This window comes from Arachis stenosperma, chromosome 3 (genome assembly GCF_014773155.1).
Source record: "Arachis stenosperma cultivar V10309 chromosome 3, arast.V10309.gnm1.PFL2, whole genome shotgun sequence".
NCBI classification, from domain to species: Eukaryota; Viridiplantae; Streptophyta; class Magnoliopsida; order Fabales; family Fabaceae; genus Arachis; species Arachis stenosperma.
Window position 1 is genome coordinate 47,154,811 of NC_080379.1, and position 22,389 is coordinate 47,177,199.

Here is a 22,389-nt window from a genome sequence, read left to right on the forward strand (position 1 = left end):
TGGCAATTGGTTATGTTGAGAGAAATTGGATCACCAAGAGATTGGGATTCAATTACCCACTTGCCATGGATCTATACCCATGATTGAGAAGGAATTGATCAACATCAATTCATGAGAATTTGCATCTCTGATCCCTAATGATTTTTTCCATCATTAATTCTCATTTTTTTTGCTCTTAATTGTTTGAACACCCATTACCCCATTTCCCTTCTACATTCTTGCAATTTATTATTCTTGTCATCTACATTCTGTCTCTTTATTTCTTGCTCTTTGCTCTTATGCTCTTTAAATTTCTGCAACCTTTAATTCCTTGCAATTTATCTTTGATGTCATTTAAGTTTCTTGCATTTTAAGTTTCAGTTATTTACTTTCATTTTATTTCTATATTCCAGTTCTTTAAATTCCTTGCCATTTAAATTCCTGCAATTATGTTCAAAAATCACAATGCTCATAAAATCAAAACCATGTTTGCTTGACTAAATCCATCATTAAACTAAAGTTGCTTAATCTACCAATCTCCGTGGGATCGACCTCACTCTTAGTGAGTTTTATTACTTGATACGACCCGGTATACTTGCCGGTTATACGTGAAATCAAATTTTTACGTATCAGTCTCCCCGAGTAGTCCACTACAATGAACAAACCAACTCTCAACTTCAAAGAGAAGAGCTCGACCTACTTCCAGAAATCCAAGAAAGAGCTCGGATCAGAGAAGAAGCACTAAAGCGGCGAATGGCTTCCAGGTATAATCAAAAGGTAGTGCCAAGAGTTTTTGCTGAGAATGATCTCATCTTAATCCGAAATGATATTGGAACAACTCGACCCAGAGAAGGAAAGCTGGCAGCCAACTGGAAAGGACTCTACCGAGTCACAGAAGTACTTGGGAAAGGCTACTACAGACTGTCCGAACTCGAGGGACGAGAACTCCCCAGATCATGGCACGCCTGTAACCTAAGAAGGTACTATAGCTAGGACAGGTAAAAGATCTCATCACAAAATGCACTCTTTTTCTTGAAAAGGTTTTTTAATAAGGCGTCAAGATTGAAATTTAATCCGACTTAAGGGTACGGAAAACTCCCACATGTATATATTTGCACTTTCTTTGAATAAAATACATTTCAGATATTCTACAAATTCCCAAGACGCATTAATCTGAAGCATTCATCGTCCGATTATAAAGCAACGGATCGACAGAAAGTGAAGAACAGATTCACTGTACGATCTTGATAGGAATGATCGACCGACAAAGGTGAAAACACGATTCACCTAAAGGACGATCAAACCGGGACAAAAATCACCATCTACAAATCGGCAAAGATGAACACAGAAATAATGCAAGAAGTTATCGAAAGTGATCCCAAAAAAAACCTGACGAGGTCTTATGGATTGCTATATAATAACTTAAAAAGACTGGCCGGCACTAAAAAGTCAGACCAAGTCAACCTAAGTTATCAGCAAATCCCTGGAAAGAGGTCTGGCCAACCCTATTAATGAGGAATTGCTATAACTTAGAAGAGATCGACCTAACGAAGTCGGTCTCCTACAAGACAAGTTGTAAAAGTAATCCCTGAAAGAGACCTAACAAGGGTCCAAGAAAGAGGATTACAGAAACAACTTAGAAGAGATCGACCTAACGAAGTCTGTCTCCTACAAGACAAGTTGTAAAAGTAATCCCTGAAAGAGACCTACAAAGGTCCAAGAAAGAGGATTACAAAAACAACTTAGAAGAGATCGACCTAACGAAGTCAGTCTCCTACAAGACAAGTTGTAAAAGTAATCCCTGAAAGAGACCTAACAAAGGTCCAAGAAAGAGGATTACAAAAAACAACTTAGAAGAGATCGACCTAACGAAGTCGGTCTCCTATAAAACAAGATAATTCCTGAAAGAGACCTGAACAAAGTCCAAGAAAGAGGATTATTGAATAACTTGACAGAGCCCGACGTGACAAAGTCGACCCGGAGAGATAAAGTTACAAAAGGTAAAACCTCAAAAGAGATCTGAACAAGATCTAAGAAAAAGGATCACCTAGTAACGAAACGGGGACCAACATGAAGAAGTCGGACTAAAGCTACAAAAAGTCATAAAAAGTAATCACAAGGGGTTGCTCGAAAAAGATCAATTGAGAAGATCAACCAACAGAGGGGAGATAACTCGACCCGATAGACCTCGACCTCGCCATAAAACAAAGAAAGCTATAAGCAAGCATATCGCAGTTACTATAAAACAAAGACTCAACAGGCCGCTTGAAGCCAACCCCAAAGAGCAAGCGAAATCATTTTGTTTTTCAAACATAAAGTTGCTAAAAGCAGCAACTGGAGTATCAATAGTCAACAAAACATCATTTACAAAAAAATTTCAAAGCCCACAAACCAGGCTATCTACACAAATACTTAAAAAAGGAGGTGTTCATACCTTGGGTCGAGCTGTCCGACCCGGAATGTTCGACAGACAAAGCAACCGACCTCTTCAGGACAGGACAACCCGACCTCTCCTCAAAGAGCTCGGCCAAGTCACAGAAAAGCCCAAACGAAGGGCCTAAATAGAGGAACGCACCCCAAATCTAAGGGCAGCCCAAGCCCATAGAGGAGGTCACATCTCACCATTATAAATACACTGGAGCACCCAGGTATAACTCATACTCTGATTCTACTCAATACCTGCTTAATACCCTTGCTAACTTAAGCATCGGAGTCTCTAGCAGGTACCCCCCACCCTCCGAGGACGAAGGATCAGCACCATCACCAAGTCCAACAAGTCGGACACACCAGCTCCGGCCGATACCCACCTGCCGGACACGTCGGTTCTGACCAACACAGACGATCTCACCCAAGATTGACCTACAATTTCAGGTAACTCTCGGAACATTGGCGCCGTTGCCGGGGACCCTGGAAGTCATCCCATTAACATGGCGGATGACCATGACAACGACCACGATTCAGGTTTGGAAGACAGAACGCCGCATAAAAACGCAGACACGATACTCAAAGATACTCCAGAAACCAATGGCGACAAAAATTCATCAAATCCAGGAGTAATAGAAGCACTTCAAAATCGATTGGAGCAACTTGAGAAAGAAGCCCAACATCGATGTGAAAAAGAAGAAGATCTACGCCGGGAGATAAGGCGGCGCAGAGAACTAGAAGATAAGCTTGTAAAACTCGAAGCCGATCTTAAAACTAAAGCTACTCGATCCTCCGCAGAAGATAGCTCTCAGAAAGATCAAGATCCATTCACCAGAGAAATTATGAAAACCAAAATTCCAAAAGATTTCAAGCTTCCGGATATGACTCTATATGACGGCACCTCGGACCCCAACCATCATCTCAGCAACTTCAGAAGTAGAATGTACCTCACTGATGCCTCAGATGCAGTTCGCTACAAAGCCTTTCCAACAACTCTAACCAAAACAGCCATCAAATGGTTCGACAACCTGCCTCCAAAATCCATCTCAAGTTTCGACGACCTGGCCAAGAAGTTCCTGGCCCGATTCTCCATACAAAAGGACAAAGCCAAACACGCACCTAGCCTACTAGGGATCAAGCAAGGAGATCGGGAGAGCCTTCGCAACTACATGGAAAGATTCAACAAAACATGCATGGACATACAAAGTCTTCCAACAGAAGCCGCCATTATGGGCCTCATAAATGGCCTACGAGAAGGACCATTTAGCCAATCTATATCAAAGAGATACCCGACATCCTTAGACGAAGTACAAGAACGGGCACAGAAATACATCAATATGGAGGAAAATTCTCGACTTGGCGAAGCCTCAAGGTTCGGTTCTGCCTACCGAGATAAAGAATCCAAGAAAAAGGAGGATCGCTCTGGAGAGAAAATAAAAAAATATCATAACTATACTCCTCTTAGGGTATCCTTGGTAGATGTTTACAAAGAAGTTTGCCATACAGAGAAAATCCCTCCAGCTCGGCCACTTAAAGGCAAAAGAGGAGGAGGAAATCGTAATGAATACTGTGAGTATCACCGACTTCGAGGGCATTCCACCAACGAATGCTTCGACTTGAAAAACGTCATAGAAAAACTAGTAAGAGAAGGAAAGCTAGATCGGTTTTTGGCCAATCGGGATGACGAACCAAGAAAAAGAAGAAGGGATGAGGATGTTGGACGATCTGAACGATCACCTCGCACACCGGAAAGACACGTTCACGTAATACACGGCAGATTTGCTGGAGGAGGAATCTCCAAATCATCTCGAAAGCGACACCTCAAAGAAGTATACCACGTCGAAGGAAAAAAGGAAGCCCCAGACATCCCAGCAATCACGTTTACCAAGGAAGACGCATCCGGAATCATCTCGGGACACGACGACCCCATGGTCATTACGATCATACTGGCAAACGCCAACCTTCACCGTACATTAATTGACCAGGGAAGCTCTGCCGACATCTTATTCAAAAGTGCCTTCGACAAACTCGGTCTAGAAGAAAAAGAGCTAAGAGCATACCCGAACAGCCTGTTCGGACTAGGAGATGCCCCAGTTCAACCGTTGGGATACGTATCACTGCATACAACCTTCGGAAAGGGAAACCAATCCAGAACACTCAAGATAGACTACATCATGGTCGACGTAAGCTCAGCCTACAATGCCTTAATAGGTCGGACAACGTTAAATCAACTCGGCGTAATAATTTCAACCCCACATCTATGTATAAAATTCCCAACTGCAGAAGGGATAGCTACAATAAAGGCAGATCAAAAGATGGCACGTCGCTGTTATAACGAAAGCCTAAACCTCCGAGGTGAAGGAGGAGAGTTCCACACAATCGAGCTCGGTAGAGTCCAGAGGCGAGAAGAATTCCGACCACAACCCGAAGGAAAAGTAGAAAGAATCCAGATCGGAGACACCTCGAATAAAACAACTAATATTGGCACGATCCTGAAAGGAGACATAAAGGAATCACTAATACGGTTCCTACGAGATAATGTTGATCTCTTCGTATGGAAAGCTGCCGACATGCCAGGTATTGATCCCGAGCTAATGAGCCACAAATTGGCAGTCTATCCGGGATCCCGGCCGGTACAACAAAGACGAAGAAAACTTGGACCAGAACGAGCTCAGGCTGTAGAGGAACAAGTACAAGCGCTACTTGAGGCCGGGTTCATAAGGGAAGTCAAATATCCACTATGGCTAGCAAACGTCGTCTTGGTAAAAAAGTCAAATGGGAAGTGGCGAATGTACACCGACTACACCGACCTCAACAAAGCCTGCCCAAAAGACCCCTACCCACTCCCAAGCATCGACGCTCTAGTGGATGCTTCATCAGGATATAAGTATCTCTCATTCATGGACGCATATTCAGGGTACAACCAAATCCCCATGTATCCACCAGATCAAGAAAAAACCTCATTCCTAACACCGAAAGCAAACTACTGTTACATCGTGATGCCTTTTGGTCTCAAGAACGCAGGAGCTACTTATCAAAGGCTAATGAATAAAGTTTTCTCAGATCACATCGGAAAAATCATGGAAGTTTATGTAGACGATATGTTGATAAAGACACAAAGCGAAGATACATTGTTATCCGACCTGTCTCAAGTGTTTTACACTATCAGGAAACACAACATGCGGCTCAATCCCGCAAAATGCACCTTCGCAGTAGAAGCCGGCAAATTCTTGGGCTTCATGCTCACACAAAGGGGGATTGAAGCAAATCCAGACAAGTGTTGAGCCATACTCAACATGAAGAGCCCAACCTGTATCAAAGAAGTACAACAACTCAACGGGAGGTTGGCCGCTCTATCCCGATTCTTAGCAGGAGCTGCGATAAGATCTCTTCCCTTCTATGCTACTTTAAGAAAGGGAAAACAGTTCGAATGGACGACAGAATGTGAGCAAGCCTTCCTAAACTTCAAGGAGTTCTTAGGACGACCACCTATCCTATCTCGACCACAAGAAGGAGAACCGCTCATATCATATCTCGCAGTAGGAAGCCGGGCAATAGCCTCAGCACTAGTCAGAGAAGACGAACATGAGTAAAAACCCGTCTACTTCATTAGCAAAGCACTACAGGGATCCGAGCTGAACTACCCGAAAATAGAAAAGTTTGCCCACGCTCTGATCCTCACATCCCGGCGGCTTCGCCCATATTTCCAAGCGCATACCATTAAAGTTCGAACCAACCAACCCATAAAAGGGATATTGCAGAAAATAGATCTAGCAGGAAGAATCCTACAATGGGCAATCGAGTTGTCCGAATTTGACCTCCAATACGAGGCGCGTACAGCAATCAAATCGCAACACCTGGCCGACTTCATCGCAGAATTTACAGACATCCCGGAAATCCCCATAGAGTGGAACATATACGTAGACGGATCCTCGAATAAAACAGAAAGTGGTGCGGGTGTGATAATTGAGAGCAACCAAGGAACTCAACTTGAGCTCTCCCTTAAATTCGAATTCCCGACCTCAAACAACCAGGCAGAATACGAAGCACTATTAGCCGGTCTGAAGCTGGCTAGGGAGGTTGGAGCCCGGAAACTCAACATCTACAGTGACTCACAAGTCATCACCTCACAAATAACAGGAAGCTACCAAGCCAAAGATCCGACCATGAAGAAATATTTGGATAAAACCAAAAAACAGCTCGGACAACTCAGGGAATATAGGATCCACCACATACCTCATGAGCAAAATGCCCGAGCTGACGCCCTTTCAAAATTAGCCAGCACCAAACCAGGGGGCAACAACAGAAACCTCATCCAGGAGGTATTACAGAACCCGTCAATAGCGGAAGAAGAAAGAATCCTAGCCATAATAGGTCGGGATCAAGGATGGATGACCCCCATAATAAACTACCTCAAAAAAGAAAAACTCCCTACCGATGAAAAAGAGGCAAAGAGGCTGAAAAGGGAGGCACAGTACTACACTATCATAAACAACACGTTGTACAAAAGAGGGATATCAACACCTTTACTAAAATGCGTACCAACTTCCAACACAAAGGAAGTCTTGGAAGAAGTACACAGCGGCATTTGTGGAAATCATCTCGGAGCGCAAGCTCTCACCAAAAAGATACTTCGGGCGGGATTCTATTGGCCAACTCTACAAAAGGAGGCTACAGAATTTGTAAGGACATGCCCACCATGCCAGAAGCATGCCAACTTTCACATTGCCCCACCAGAAAAGCTCATCAACGTGACCTCACCCTGGCCATTTGCGAAATGGGGACTCGACCTTCTCAGACCCTTCCCACAGGGATCGGGACAAGTAAAATTCCTCATAGTAGGAGTAGACTATTTCACAAAATGGATCGAGGCAGAACCCCTGGCCAATGCCACCGCACAAAGAAGTCGAAAGTTCCTATATTGGAACATTATTACGAGGTTCGGGGTACCATACTCCATCACCACAGACAACGGTACCCAATTTACAGAGGCAGGCTTCAAAAAATTGGTGGCCGACTTGAACATAAAACACCAGTTCACCTCCGTCGAACATCCCCAAGCCAATGGACAAGCCGAAGCGGCCAACAAAGTCATATTGGCCGGACTAAAGCGAAGGCTACAAGAAGCAAAGGGAGCCTGGGCCGAGGAACTTCCACAAGTCCTATGGGCGTATCGAACAACCCCCCATTCTACTACAAACGAATCACCATTCCGACTAGCATACGGAACGGAGGCAATGATTCCAATAGAAATCGAAGAAGGATCTCCCTGAGTAGTCCACTACAATGAACGAGTAAACTCCCAACTTCAGAGAGAAGAGCTCGACTTGCTACCCGAAATCCAAGAAAGAGCTCGGATCAGGGAAGAAGCTATAAAGCGACGAATGGCTTCCAGATATAATCAAAAGGTAGTGCCGAGAAGTTTTGCGGAGAATGATCTCATCCTAATCAGAAATGACATTGGAACAACTCGACCCGGAGAAGGAAAGCTGGCAGTGATGAGCGGATAATTTGTACGCTTTTTGGCATTGTTTTTAGTATGTTTTTGGTAGTTTTAGTTGAGTTCTTAGTATATTTTTATTAGTTTTTAGTTAAAATTCACTTTTCTGGACTTTACTATGAGTTTGTGTGTTTTTCTGTGATTTCAGGTATTTTCTGGCTGAAATTGAGGGATCTGAGCAAAAATCTGATCCAGAGACTCAAAAGGACTGCAGATGCTGTTGGATTCTGACCTCCCTGCACTCGAAGTGGATTTTCTGGAGCTACAGAAGCCCAATTGGCGCGCTCTCAACGGCGTTGGAAAGTAGACATCCTGGGCTTTCCAGCAATATATAATAGTCCATACTTTGCCCAAGATTTGATGGCCCAAATCGGCGTTCAAAGTCACCTACAGAAATTCCAGCGTTAAACGCCGGAACTGGCACCTAATTGGGAGTTAAACGCCCAAACTGGCATAAAAGCTGGCGTTTAACTCCAAGAAGAGTCTCTACACGAAAATGCTTCATTGCTCAGCCCAAGCACACACCAAGTGGGCCCGGAAGTGGATTTTTATGTCATTTACTCATCTATGTACTAGTTTTCTATAAGTAGGACCTTTTACTATTGTATTAAGAGAGACTTTTGGTAGCTATCTTTGGACATCTAGTTCTTAGATCATTGGGAGGCTGGCCTCACGGCCATGCCTAGACCTTGTTCTTATGTATTTTCAACGGTGGAGTTTCTACACACCATAGATTAAGGTGTGGAGCTCTGCTGTACCTCGAGTATTAATGCAATTACTATTGTTCTTCCATTCAACTCCGCTTGTTCTTGTTCTAAGATATCACTTGTTCTTCAACTTGATGAATGTGATGATCCGTGACACTCATCATCATTCTCACCTATGAACAAGGTGACTGACAACCATTCTTGTTCTACAAGCAACCAAGGCTTAGTGAATATCTCTTGGATTCTTTAATCGGAATCTTCGTGGTATAGGCAGGACCTGATGGCGGCATTCAAGAGAATCCGGAAGGTCTAAACCTTGTCTGTGGTATTCTGAGTAGGATTCAATGATTGAATGACTGTGACGTGCTTCAAACCTGTAACCTACTGGGCGTTAGTGACAGACGCAAAAGAGGGATTCTATTCCGGTAGGGGAGGGAACCAAACCGGTGATTGGCAGTACTGTGACAGAGTGCGTGCATTAGCTTTCACTGCAAGGATGGGAGGTAGCCATTGACAACGGTGAAACCCTACACGAGCTTGCCATGGAAAGGAGTAAGAAGGATTGGATGAAGGCAATAGGAAAGCAGAGAGACGGAAGGGAAGGCATCTTCATACGCTTATCTGAAGTTCCTACCAATGAATTACATAAGTATCTCTATCTTTACCTTTATGTTTATTTCGTTCATCATCTATACCCATTGAGTCTGCCTGACTGAGATTTACAAGGTGACCATAGCTTGCTTCATACCAACAATCTCCGTGGGATCGACCCTTACTCGCGTAAGGTATTACTTGGACGACCCAGTGCACTTGCTGGTTAGTTGTGCGAAGTTGTAGTGATCACAATTTGTGTACCAAGTTTTTGGCGCCGTTGCCGGGGATTGTCTTGTATGGACAACTGACGGTTCATCTTGTTGCTTAGATTAGGCATTTATTTTTCTTCAGAGTTCTTAAGAATGAATTCTAGTGTTTCAAGGTGATGTTCTTATCATCACCAAAGCTGATTGATCATCATCAATTTAGCTCTTGAATGCATTGTCTTGCTGAAGCTTAGCTAGCTATGTCTAATTCCTTTAGACTAAAGCTTTAGACTAGCATTGCATGATTCCTGGAATTCTCACTAAGAATTTTGATACCTTTATTTTCCTTTTCACTTAATTTTCGAAAAAAAAAACACAAAAAAAATTAGAAAATCATAAAAACCAAAAATATATCTTGCTTGAGTCTAGTGTCTCATCTTAAGTTTGGTGTCAATTGCATGCATTCATGTGTCTTAAAGATCTTCAAGTAATTCTTGATGATTTCTTACTCTGATCTTTGAATTCTCTTGACTTGAGTGTTTATGTGTCTCATATGCATTTTTATTAGTGTCAGTAGTATTCAAACTGCTAAGTTTGGTGTCTTGCATGCATTGTTATTTGATTCTTGTTGCATTTTGATTATTAAAAATCCAAAAATATTTTTAATTTGTGTCTTTTCAAGTCAATAATACAGAGAATTGAAGATTCAGAACATACTGCAGAGGAATTATACAGAAAAAGCTGGGCATTCGAAAATGCCCAGTGAAGAAGGCAGACTGGCGTTTAAACGCCAGCCAGGGTACCTGGTTGGGCGTTTAACGCCCAAAAAGGGTGCATTTTGGGCGTTAAACGCCAGAATGGATACCATTCTGGGCGTTTAACGCCAGGATGGTGCTAGGGGGAAGATTTTGTTTTCAAATCAATTTTTTCAAGTTTTTCAAAATCAAATCTTTTTCAAATCAAATCTTTTCAATCAAATCTTTTTCAAAATTAATTTCTTTCCTTTTTCAAAGATACTTACTAACAATTAATGATTTGATTGAACATTTTTTGCCTTTTCTGTTGAGGAAGGTTTTATGTTTGAATCATATCTTTTCTTGTTAGGCAAGTCATTAATTTTTAAAATCATATCTTTTCAAATTGTTTTCAAATCATATCTTTTTAAAATTGTTTTCAAATCATATCTTTTTAATCACATCTTTTTCAAAATATTTTTCAATCAAATCTTTTTAACTTCTAATTTCAAAATCTTTTTCAAAAATCACTTGATTTCTTTCCCACTCTTATTTTCGAAAATCAATTAGTGTTTTTCAAAAATGTTTTCAAAATCTTCTACTTAATTTTCGAAAATCACTTCCCTTCTTCTCACATCCTTCTATTTATGGACTAACACTATCCCTTAATGCAAAATTCGAACTCCATCTTTTTCTGATAAGTTCAAATTTTCTACTTCTGTCTTCTACTCTTCTTTTCCTCTGACACTTAAAGGAATCTCTATACTGTGACATAGAGGATTCCATATTTTCTTGTTCTCTTCTCTTTCATATGAGCAGGAACAAAGACAAAGGCATTCTTGTTGAAGCTGACCCTGAACCTGAAAGGACCTTGAAGCGAAAGCTAAGAGAAGCTAAGGCACAACTCTCTGTTGAGGACCTGACCGAATTCTTCAAGGAAGAAGAACCCATGGCAGCCGAAAACAACAACAATGCCAACAATGCAAGGAAGGTGCTGGGTGACTTTACTGCACCTACTCCCGACTTCTATGGGAGAAGCATCTCTATCCCTGCCATTGGAGCAAACAACTTTGAGCTTAAGCCTCAATTAGTTTCTCTAATGCAACAGAATTGAAAGTTCCATGGACTTCCAATGGAAGATCCTCATCAGTTTTTAGCTGAGTTCTTGCAAATCTGTGACACGGTCAAGACTAATGGGGTTGACCCTGAGGTCTACAGACTGATGCTATTCCCTTTTGCAGTAAGAGACAGAGCTAGAATATGGTTGGACTCACAACCTAAGGATAGCCTGGACTCTTGGGAAAAGCTAGTCAATGCCTTCTTGGCAAAGTTCTTTCCACCACAAAGATGGAGTAAGCTTAGAGTGGAAGTCCAAACCTTCAGACAGAAGGATGGAGAATCCCTCTATGAAGCTTGGGAAAGATACAAACAATTAATCAGAAGATGTCCTTCAGACATGCTTTCTGAATGGAGCATCATAGGTATTTTCTATGATGGTCTCTCTGAACTATCCAAGATGTCTTTGGATAACTCTGCTGGAGGATCTCTTCATCTGAAGAAGACGCCTGCAGAAGCTCAAGAATTGATTGAAATGGTTGCAAATAACCAATTCATGTACACTTCTGAAAGGAATCCTGTGAACAATGGGACTAGTCAGAAGAAAGGAGTTCTTGAGATTGACACTCTGAATGCCATATTGGCTCAGAACAAGATATTGACTCAACAAGTCAATTTGATTTCTCAAAGTCTGTCTGGAATGCAAAATGCACCAAACAGTACTAAGGATGCTTCATCTGAGGAAGAAGCTTATGATCCTGAGAACCCTTCAATAGAAGAGGTGAATTACCTAGGAGAACCCTATGGAAACACCTATAATTCTTCATGGAGAAATCACCCAAATTTCTCATGGAAGAATCAAGAGAGACCTCAACAAGGTTTCAATAACAATAATGGTGGAAGAAACAGGTTTAACAATAGCAAACCCTTTCCATCATCTTCTCAGCAACAGACAGAGAATGCTAAGCAGAACCCCTCTGACTTAGCAACCATGGTCTCTGATCTAATCAAAACCACTCAAAGTTTCATGAATGAAACAAGGTCCTCCATCAGAAATTGGACAGCTGAGCAAGAAAATTACTGAACTCCCTCCTAGTACTCTCCCAAGTAATACAGAAGAAAATCCAAAAGGAGAGTGCAAAGCCATAAACATGGCCGAATATGGAGAGGAAAGAGAGGAGGTGGACGCCACTGAGGAAGACCTCAATGGGCGTGCACCAACCTCCTCTGAGTTCCCCAATGAGGAACCATGGGAATCTGAGGCTCAAAATGAGACCATAGAGATTCCATTGGACTTACTTCTGCCTTTCATGAGCTCTGATGAGTATTCTCCCTCTGAAGAGGATGAGTATGTCACTGAAGAGCAAGTTGCTAAATACCTTGGAGCAATCATGAAGCTAAATGACAAGTTATTTGTAAATGAGACTTGGGAAGATGAACCTCCCTTGCTCACCAAAGAACTGGATGACTTGTCTAGGCAGAAATTACCTCAAAAGAGACAAGATCCTGGGAAGTGCATGGATAAATCCATCATCCTTGGCAGAACCTTCCTAGCCACAGCAAAGGCTGTGATTGATGTTGATGGAGGTGAACTGATCATTCAAGTGAATGAAGAATCCTATGTGTTTAAGGCTCAAGGATATCCCTCTGTCACCATGGAGAGGAAGCTTGAAGAGCTTCCCTCAAATCAGAGACAAATAGAGCCCCCACAGTCAAACTCTAAGTTTGGTGTTGGAAGGCCACAACCAAACTCTAAGTTTGGTGTTGAACCCCCACATTCAAACTCTAAGTTTGGTGTTGGGAGGTTCCAACATTGCTCTGATCATTTATGAGGCTCCATGAGAGTCCTCTGTCAAGCTACTGACATTAAAGAAGCGCTTGTTGGGAGGCAACCCAATGTTTTATAATTAACTATTTCCTTTTGTTATTTTATCTTTTTTGTAGGTTGATGATCATAAGAAGTCACAAAATCAATGAAAAAAGCAAAAACAGAATGAAAAACAGGAGGAAAAACAGCACACCCTGGAGGAAGAACTCACTGGCGTTTAAACGCCAGTGAGGCTAGCAGTTGGGCGTTTAACGCCCAGTCTGGCACCATTCTGGGCGTTTAACGCCAGAAAGGGGCACCAGACTGGCGTTAAACGCCAGAGAAGGGCAAGAACCTGGCGTTAAACGCCAGGAATGGGCACCAGCCCGGCGTTTAACGCCAGAATTGGCTCAAAACGTGATTTTTGATGCCATTTGGTGCAGGGATGACTTTTCCTTGACACCTAAGGATCTGTGGACCCCACAGGATCCCCACAAACCCCTCACCTATCAAATCCCATCTCTCTCTTCACCACTCACCTCCATAAAACTCCACTTACCCCACCATCCAAATTCAAACCACTACTTCTTCCCCTTTTGGCCTAACCACAAAGCCATCTCCCTCTCCTCCATTTCTTCTTCTTCTACTCTCTTCTTTCTTCTTTTGCTCGAGGACGAGCAAACCTTTTAAGTTTGGTGTGGTAAAAGCATTGCTTTTTGTTTTTCCATAACCATTTATGGCATCCAAAGCCGGTTCAACTGAGAAGGCATGACCTCAAGCCCATCACCAAGAGAAAGATGGAGCAAACAAGAGACCCCTCTCATCAAGAAATCCCTAAGATACCTCAAGGGATGCACTTTCCTCCACAAGACTACTGGGAGCAAATTAACACCTCCCTAGGAAAATTAAGTTCCAACATGGGACAACTAAGGGTGGAGCACCAAGAACATGCCATCCTCCTCCATGAAATTGGAGAAGATCAAAGGATCATGAGAGAGGAGCAACAAAGACAAGGAAGAGACATTGAGGAGCTCAAGCACTCCATAGGATCTTCAAGAGAAAGAAAGAGCCGCCATCACTAAGGTGGACCCGTTCTTTAATCTCCTTGTTCTTTATTCTTCTGTTTTTCGAAAATTATGCTTATGTTTGTCCATGTTTGTGTCTTATGATCATTAGTGTCTTAGTGTCTATGCCTTAAAGCTATGAATATGAATCCATCACCTTTCTTAAATGAAAACTGTTTTTATCACAAAAGAACAAGAAGTACAGGATTTCAAATTCATCTTTAAAACTAGCTTAATTAGTTTGATGTGGTGACAATACTTTTTGTTTTCTGAATGTATGCTTAAACAGTGCATATGTCTTTTGAATTTGTGGTTCATGAATGTTAAAATTGTTGGCTCTTGAAAGAATGATGAAAAAGGAGACATGTTACTGAGGATCTGAAAAATCATAAAAATGATTCTTGAAGCAAGAAAAAGTAGTGAATACAAAAAAAAAAAAAGAAGAGAAAAAGAAGGAGAAAAACGAAAAAAAAAAGAAGGGGAGAAAGAGAAAAAGAAAGAAAAAGAAAGAAATAAAGTTGTGATCCAAGGCAATAAGAGTGTGCTTAAGAACCCTGGACACCTCTAATTGGGGACTTTAGCAAAGCTGAGTCACAATCTGAAAAGGTTCACCCAATTATGTGTCTGTGGCATGTATGTATCCGGTGGTAATACTGGAAGACAGAGTGCTTTGGGCCACGGCCAAGACTCAATAAGTAGCTGTGTTCAAGAATCATCATACTTAACTAGGAGAATCAATAACACTATCTGGATTCGGAGTTCCTAAAGAAGCCAATCATTCTGAATTTCAAAGGATAAAGTGAGATGCTAAAACTGTTCGGAGGCAAAAAGCTACTAGTCCCGCTCATCTAATTTGGAGCTAAGTTTCATTGATAATTTGGAGTCTATAGTATATTCTCTTCTTTTTATCTTATTTGATTTTCAGTTGCTTGGGGACAAGCAACAATTTAAGTTTGGTGTTGTGATGAGCGGATAATTTGTACGCTTTTTGGCATTGTTTTTAGTATGTTTTTGGTAGTTTTAGTTGAGTTCTTAGTATATTTTTATTAGTTTTTAGTTAAAATTCACTTTTCTGGACTTTACTATGAGTTTGTGTGTTTTTCTGTGATTTCAGGTATTTTCTGGCTGAAATTGAGGGATCTGAGCAAAAATCTGATCCAGAGACTCAAAAGGACTGCAGATGCTGTTGGATTCTGACCTCCCTGCACTCGAAGTGGATTTTCTGGAGCTACAGAAGCCCAATTGGCGCTCTCTCAACGGCGTTGGAAAGTAGACATCCTGGGCTTTCCAGCAATATATAATAGTCCATACTTTGCCTAAGATTTGATGGCCCAAATCGGCGTTCAAAGTCACCTACAGAAATTCCAGCGTTAAACGCCGGAACTGGCACCTAATTGGGAGTTAAACGCCCAAACTGGCATAAAAGCTGGCGTTTAACTCTAAGAAGAGTCTCTACACGAAAATGCTTCATTGCTCAGCCCAAGCACACACCAAGTGGGCCCGGAAGTGGATTTTTATGTCATTTACTCATCTATGTACTAGTTTTCTATAAGTAGGACCTTTTACTATTGTATTAAGAGAGACTTTTGGTAGCTATCTTTGGACATCTAGTTCTTAGATCATTGGGAGGCTGGCCTCACGGCCATGCCTAGACCTTGTTCTTATGTATTTTCAACGGTGGAGTTTCTACACACCATAGATTAAGGTGTGGAGCTCTGCTGTACCTCGAGTATTAATGCAATTACTATTGTTCTTCCATTCAATTCCGCTTGTTCTTGTTCTAAGATATCACTTGTTCTTCAACTTGATGAATGTGATGATCCGTGACACTCATCATCATTCTCACCTATGAACAAGGTGACTGACAACCATTCTTGTTCTACAAGCAACCAAGGCTTAGTGAATATCTCTTGGATTCTTTAATCGGAATCTTCGTGGTATAGGCAGGACCTGATGGCGGCATTCAAGAGAATCCGGAAGGTCTAAACCTTGTCTGTGGTATTCTGAGTAGGATTCAATGATTGAATGACTGTGACGTGCTTCAAACCTGTAACCTACTGGGCGTTAGTGACAGACGCAAAGAGGGATTCTATTCCGGTAGGGGAGGGAACCAAACCGGTGATTGGCAGTACTGTGACAGAGTGCGTGCATTAGCTTTCACTGCAAGGATGGGAGGTAGCCATTGACAACGGTGAAACCCTACACGAGCTTGCCATGGAAAGGAGTAAGAAGGATTGGATGAAGGCAATAGGAAAGCAGAGAGACGGAAGGGAAGGCATCTTCATACGCTTATCTGAAGTTCCTACCAATGAATTACATAAGTATCTCTATCTTTACCTTTATGTTTATTTCGTTCATCATCTATACCCATTGAGTCTGCCTGACTGAGATTTACAAGGTGACCATAGCTTGCTTCATACCAACAATCTCCGTGGGATCGACCCTTACTCGCGTAAGGTATTACTTGGACGACCCAGTGCACTTGCTGGTTAGTTGTGCGAAGTTGTAGTGATCACAATTTCGTGCACCAGGCAGCAAACTGGAAAGGACCCTACCGAGTCATTGAAGTATTGGGGAAGGGCTACTACAGACTGTCCGAGCTTGATGGACGAGAGCTTCCTCGATCATGGCACGCCTGCAACCTAAGAAGGTACTACAGTTAGAAAAGGTAAAGGATCTCACTAAATGGATGCGCTCTTTTTCCTGAAAAGGTTTTTTAATGAGGCACCATGTCGAGACCTAGATCATTCCCGACTTAAAAGAACAAGGAAATTCCCACATGTATATTGGTGCGCGAAATTGTGAACTATACTTTTTCACAACTCTCATAATCCCTGGTAATGGCTCCAAAGACTTGGTGCGCTCAATACCATGGCATTACACAACTTCGCACAACTAACCAGCAAGTGCACTGGGTCGTCCAAGTAATAAACCTTACGTGAGTAAGGGTCGATCCCACGGAGATTGTTAGTATTGAAGCAAGCTATGGTCATCTTGTAAATCTTAGTCAGGCAAACTCAGATATATATGGTGATGAACGAAAATAACATAAAAGATAAAGATAGTGATACTTATGTAATTCATTGGTAGGAACTTCAGATAAGCGCATGAAGATGCCTTCCCTTCCGTCTCTCTGCTTTCCTACTGTCTTCATCCAACCCTTCTTACTCCTTTCCATGGCAAGCTCGTATAGGGTCTCACTGTTGTCAGCAGCTACCTCCCATCCTCGCAGTGAAAGCTAATGCACACACTCTGTCACAGTGCTGCCAATCACCGGTGTGGTTCCCTCCCCTACCGGAATAGAATAACTCTTTTGCGTCTGTCACTAACGCCCAGTAGGTTACAGGTTTGAAGCACGTCACAGTCATTCAATCATTGAATCCTACTCAGAATACCACAGACAAGGTTAGACCTTCCGGATTCTCTTGAATGCTGCCATCAGTTCTTGCCTATACCACGAAGACTCTGATCTCACGGAATGGTTGGCTCGTTTGTCAGGCGAGCACTCGGTTGTCAGGCGATCAACCATGCATCGTGCAATCAGGAATCCAAGAGATATTCACCAAGCCTCAAATGCTTGTAGAACAAGAGTGGTTGTCAGTCACTTGTTCATGAGTGAGAATGGTGATGGGCGTCAATCATCACCTTCATCATGTTGAAGAACAAGTGATATCTTGGATAAAGAACAAGCGGAATTTGAATGAAGAACAATAGTAATTGCATTAATACTCGAGGTACAGCAGAGCTCCACACCTCAATCTATGGTGTGTAGAAACTCCACCGTTGAAAATACATAAGCATAAGGTCTAGGCATGGCCGAATGGCCAGCCTCCCAATGATCTAAGAACTAAAATGTCCAAAGATGATCTAGAGATCTAAAAGTGATCAAAATTTCTATACAATAGTAAAAGGTCCTACTTATAAGAAACTAGTAGCCTAGGGTGTACAGAAATGAGTAAATGACATAAAAATCCTCTTCCGGGCCCACTTGGTGTGTGCTTGGGCTGAGCAATGAAGCAATTTCGTGTAGAGACTCTTCTTGGAGTTAAACGCCAGCTTTGGTGCCAGTTTGGGCGTTTAACTCCCATTTGGGTGCCAGTTCCAGCGTTTAACGCTGGGATTCCTTGAGGTGACTTTGAACGCCGGTTTAGGCCATCAAATCTTGGGCAAAGTATGGACTATTATATATTGCTGGAAAGCCCAGGATGTCTACTTTCCAACGCCGTTAAGAGCGCGCCAATTGGGCTTCTGTAGCTCCAGAAAGTCCACTTCGAGTGCAGGGAGGTCAGAATCCAACAGCATCTGCAGTCCTTTTGAGTCTCTGGATCAGATTTTTGCTCAGATCCCTCAATTTCAGCCAGAAAATACCTGAAATCACAGAAAAACACACAAACTCATAGTAAAGTCCAGAAAAGTGAATTTTAACTAAAAACTAATAAAAATATACTAAGAACTCAACTAAAACTACCAAAAACATACTAAAAACAATGCCAAAAAGTATACAAATTATCCGCTCATCACAACACCAAACTTAAATTGTTGCTTGTCCTCAAGCAACTGAAAATCAAATAAGATAAAAAGAAGAGAATATGCAATGAATTCCAAAAATATCTGTGAAGATCAGTATTAATCAGATGAGCGGGGCTTTTAACTTTTTGCCTCCGAACAGTTTTGGCATCTCACTCTATCCTTTGAAATCCAGAATGGTTGGCTTCTTTAGGAACTTAGAATCCAGATAGTGTTAATGATTCTCTTAGTAAAGTATGATGATTCTTGAACATAGCTATTTATTGAGTCTTGGCTGTGGCCCATAGCACTCTGTCTTCCAGTATTACCACCGGATACATACATGCCACAGACACATAATTGGGTGAACCTTTTCAGATTGTGACTCAGCTTTGCTAAAGTCCCCAATTAGAGGTGTCCAGGGTTCTTAAGCACACTCTTATTGCCTTGGATCACAACTCTTATTCCTTTCTCTTTTTTTTTCGTTTTTTTTTTTCGTTTTTTTTTTTGAAATGCTTTTTCTTGCTTCAAGAATCATTTTATTGATTTTTCAGATCCTCAGTAACATGTCTCCTTTTTCATCATTCTTTCAAGAGCCAACATTCATGAACCACAAATTCAAAAGACATATGCACTGTTTAAGCATACATTCAGAGAACAAAAATATTGCCACCACATCAAAATAATTAAACTATTATAAAATTCAAAATTCATGCAATTCTTTCTTTTATCAATTAGGCACGTTTTTATTGAAGAAAGGTGATGGATTCATGGGACATTCATAACTTTAAGGCATAGACACTAAGACACTAATGATCATAAGACACAAACATGGATAAACATAAGCATTAAAATTCGAAAAACAGAAGAACAATAACAAGGAAATCAAAGAACGGGTCCACCTTAGTGATGGCGGCTCTTTCTTGCTCTTGAAGATCCTATGGAGTGCTTGAGCTCCTCAATGTCTCTTCCTTGTCTTTGTTGCTCCTCCCTCATGATTCTTTGATCTTCTCTAATTTCATGAAGGATGATGGAGTGTTCTTGATGCTCCACCCTTAGTTGTCCCATGTTGGAACTCAATTCTCCTAGGGAGGTGTTCAGTTGCTCCCAATAGTTTTGTGGAGGAAAGTGCATCCCTTGAGGTATCTCAGAGATTTCATGATGAGAGGGGTCTCTTGTGTGCTCCATCCTTTTCTTGGTGATGGGCTTGTCCTCTTGAATCTTGCTTCCATTGTGCGCCCTCTTCACATATGGTTGTGAGGGCTTGGTCCAACCTTTGATCAAAGTTGACCCTTCTAGTGTAAGGATGCTCATCTCCTTGCATCATAGGCAAGTTGAACGCCACCCTCACACTCTCCGGACTAAAATCCAAGTATTTCCCCCGAACCATAGTGAGATAATTCTTTGGATTCGGGTTCACACTTTGGTCATGGTTCTTTGTGATCCATGCGTTGGCATAGAACTCTTGAACCATCAAGATTCCGACTTGTTGAATGGGGTTGGTAAGAACTTCCCAACCTCTTCTTCGGATCTCATGGCGGATCTCCGGATATTCACCCTTTTTGAGTGAAAAAGGGACCTCGGAGATCACCTTCTTCAAGGCCACAACTTCATAGAAGTGGTCTTGATGCACCCTTGAGAGGAATCTATCCATCTCCCATGACTCGGAGGTGGAAGCTTTTGCCTTCCCTTTCCTCTTTTTAGAGGTTTCTCCGGCCTTGGATGCCATAAATGGTTATGGAAAAACGAAAAAGCAACGCTTTTACCACACCAAACTTAAAATGTTTGCTCGTCCTCGAGCAAAAGAAGAAAGAAGAGAGTAGAAGAAGAAGAAATGAAGAAGAGGGAGATGGTGGTGTATTCGGCCAAGAAGGGGGAAGAAAGGGTGTTTAGGTTGTGTGAAAATGAAGAGTTGAAGAAGGGTATTTATAGGAGAGAGAGGGGGTAAAGGTTCGGCCATTATGGGTGGGTTTGGGAGGGAAAGTGGTTTGAATTTGAAGGGTGAGGTTGGTGGGGTTTTATGAAGGATGGATGTGAGTGGTGAAGAGAAAGATGGGATTTGATAGGTGAGGGGTTTTTGGGGAAGAGGTGTTGAGGTGATTGGTGAATGGGGGAAGAAGAGAGAGAGTGATGGTAGGGTCCTGTGGGGTCCACAGATCCTGTAGTGTCAAGGAAAAGTCATCCCTGCACCAAATGTTGCTCAAAATCACGTTTTGAGCCATTTCTGGCGTTAAACGCCGGGCTGGTGCCCATTCCTGGCGTTTAACGCCAGGTTCTTACCCTTTACTGGCGTTTAACGCCAGTCTGGTGCCCCTTTCTGGCGTTAAACGCCCAGAACGGTGCCAGACTGGGCGTTAAACGCCCAACAGCTAGCATTACTGGCGTTTGAACGCCAGTTTCTTCTCCTCCAGGGTGTGCTGTTTTTCTTCCTGTTTTTCATTCTGTTTTTGCTTTTTTCATTGTTTTTGTGACTTCTTATGATCATCAACCTACAAAAAAAGATAAAATAACAAAAGAAAATAATTAATTATAAAACATTGGGTTGCCTCCCAACAAGCGCTTCTTTAATGCCATTAGCTTGACAGAGGGCTCTCATGGAGCCTCAGAAATGCTCAGAACCGTGTTGAAACCTCCCAACACCAAACTTAGAGTTTGAATGTGGGGTTTCAACACCAAACTTAGAGTTTGGTTGTAGCCTCCCAACACCAAACTTAGAGTTTGACTGTGGGGGCTCTGTTTGGCTCTGTTTTGAGAGGAGCTCTTCATGCTTCCTCTCCATGATGACAGAGGGATATCCTTGGGCCTTAAACACCAAGGATTTTTCATTCACTTGAATGATTAACTCTCCTCTGTCAACATCAATCACAGCCTTTGCTGTGGCTAGGAAGGGTCTGCCAAGGATGATGGATTCATCCATGCACTTCCCAGTCTCTAGGACTATGAAATCAGTAGGAATGTACTGGTCTTCAACTTTAACCAGAACATCCTCTACAAGTCCATGGGCTTGTTTTCTTGAGTTGTCTGCCATCTCTAATGAGATTCTTGCAGCTTGCACCTCTAAGATCCCTAATTTCTCCATTACAGAGAGGGGCATGAGGTTCACACTTGACCCTAAGTCACACAAGGCCTTCTTGAAGGTCATGGTGCCTATGGTACAAGGTATAGAAAACTTCCCAGGATCCTGCCTCTTTTGAGGTAGTTTCTGCCTAGACAAGTCATCCAGTTCTTTGGTGAGCAAGGGAGGTTCATCCTCCCAAGTCTCATTTCCAAATAACTTGTCATTTAGTTTCATGATTGCTCCAAGGTATTTAGCAACTTGCTCTTCAGTAACATACTCATCCTCTTCAGAGGAAGAATACTCATCAGAGCTCATGAATGGCAGAAGTAAGTCCAATGGAATCTCTATGGTCTCATTTTGAGCCTCAGATTCCCAAGGTTCCTCATTGAGGAACTCAGAGGAGAGTGGTGCACGCCCACTGGGGTCTTTCTCAGTGGCGTCTTCTTCCTCTCTTTCCTCTCCATATTCGGCCATGTTGATGGCCTTGCACTCTCCTTTTGGATTTTCTTCTGTATTACTTGGGAGAGTATTAGGAGGGAGTTCAGTAACTTTCTTGCTCAGCTGACCCACTTGTCCTTCCAAATTTCTGATGGAGGACCTTGTTTCATTCATGAAACTTTGAGTGGTCTTTATTAGATCAGAGACCATTGTTGCTAAGTCAGAAGTATTCTGCTTAGAACTCTCTGTCTGTTGCTGAGAAGATGATGGAAAAGGCTTGCCATTGCTAAACCTGTTTCTTCCACCATTATTGTTA

At 42.1% G+C, this 22,389-nt stretch overlaps 1 non-coding gene across 1 annotated transcript; it reads right to left on the minus strand.

Moving 5' to 3' along the window:
- Positions 1–11,498: 11,498 nt before the first annotated feature.
- Positions 11,499–11,606, minus strand: LOC130971818 (small nucleolar RNA R71). Its single transcript, XR_009083026.1, has one exon. It is a non-coding gene; the product is annotated as a small nucleolar RNA R71 (small nucleolar RNA).
- Between the last annotated feature and the right edge of the window lie 10,783 nt (positions 11,607–22,389).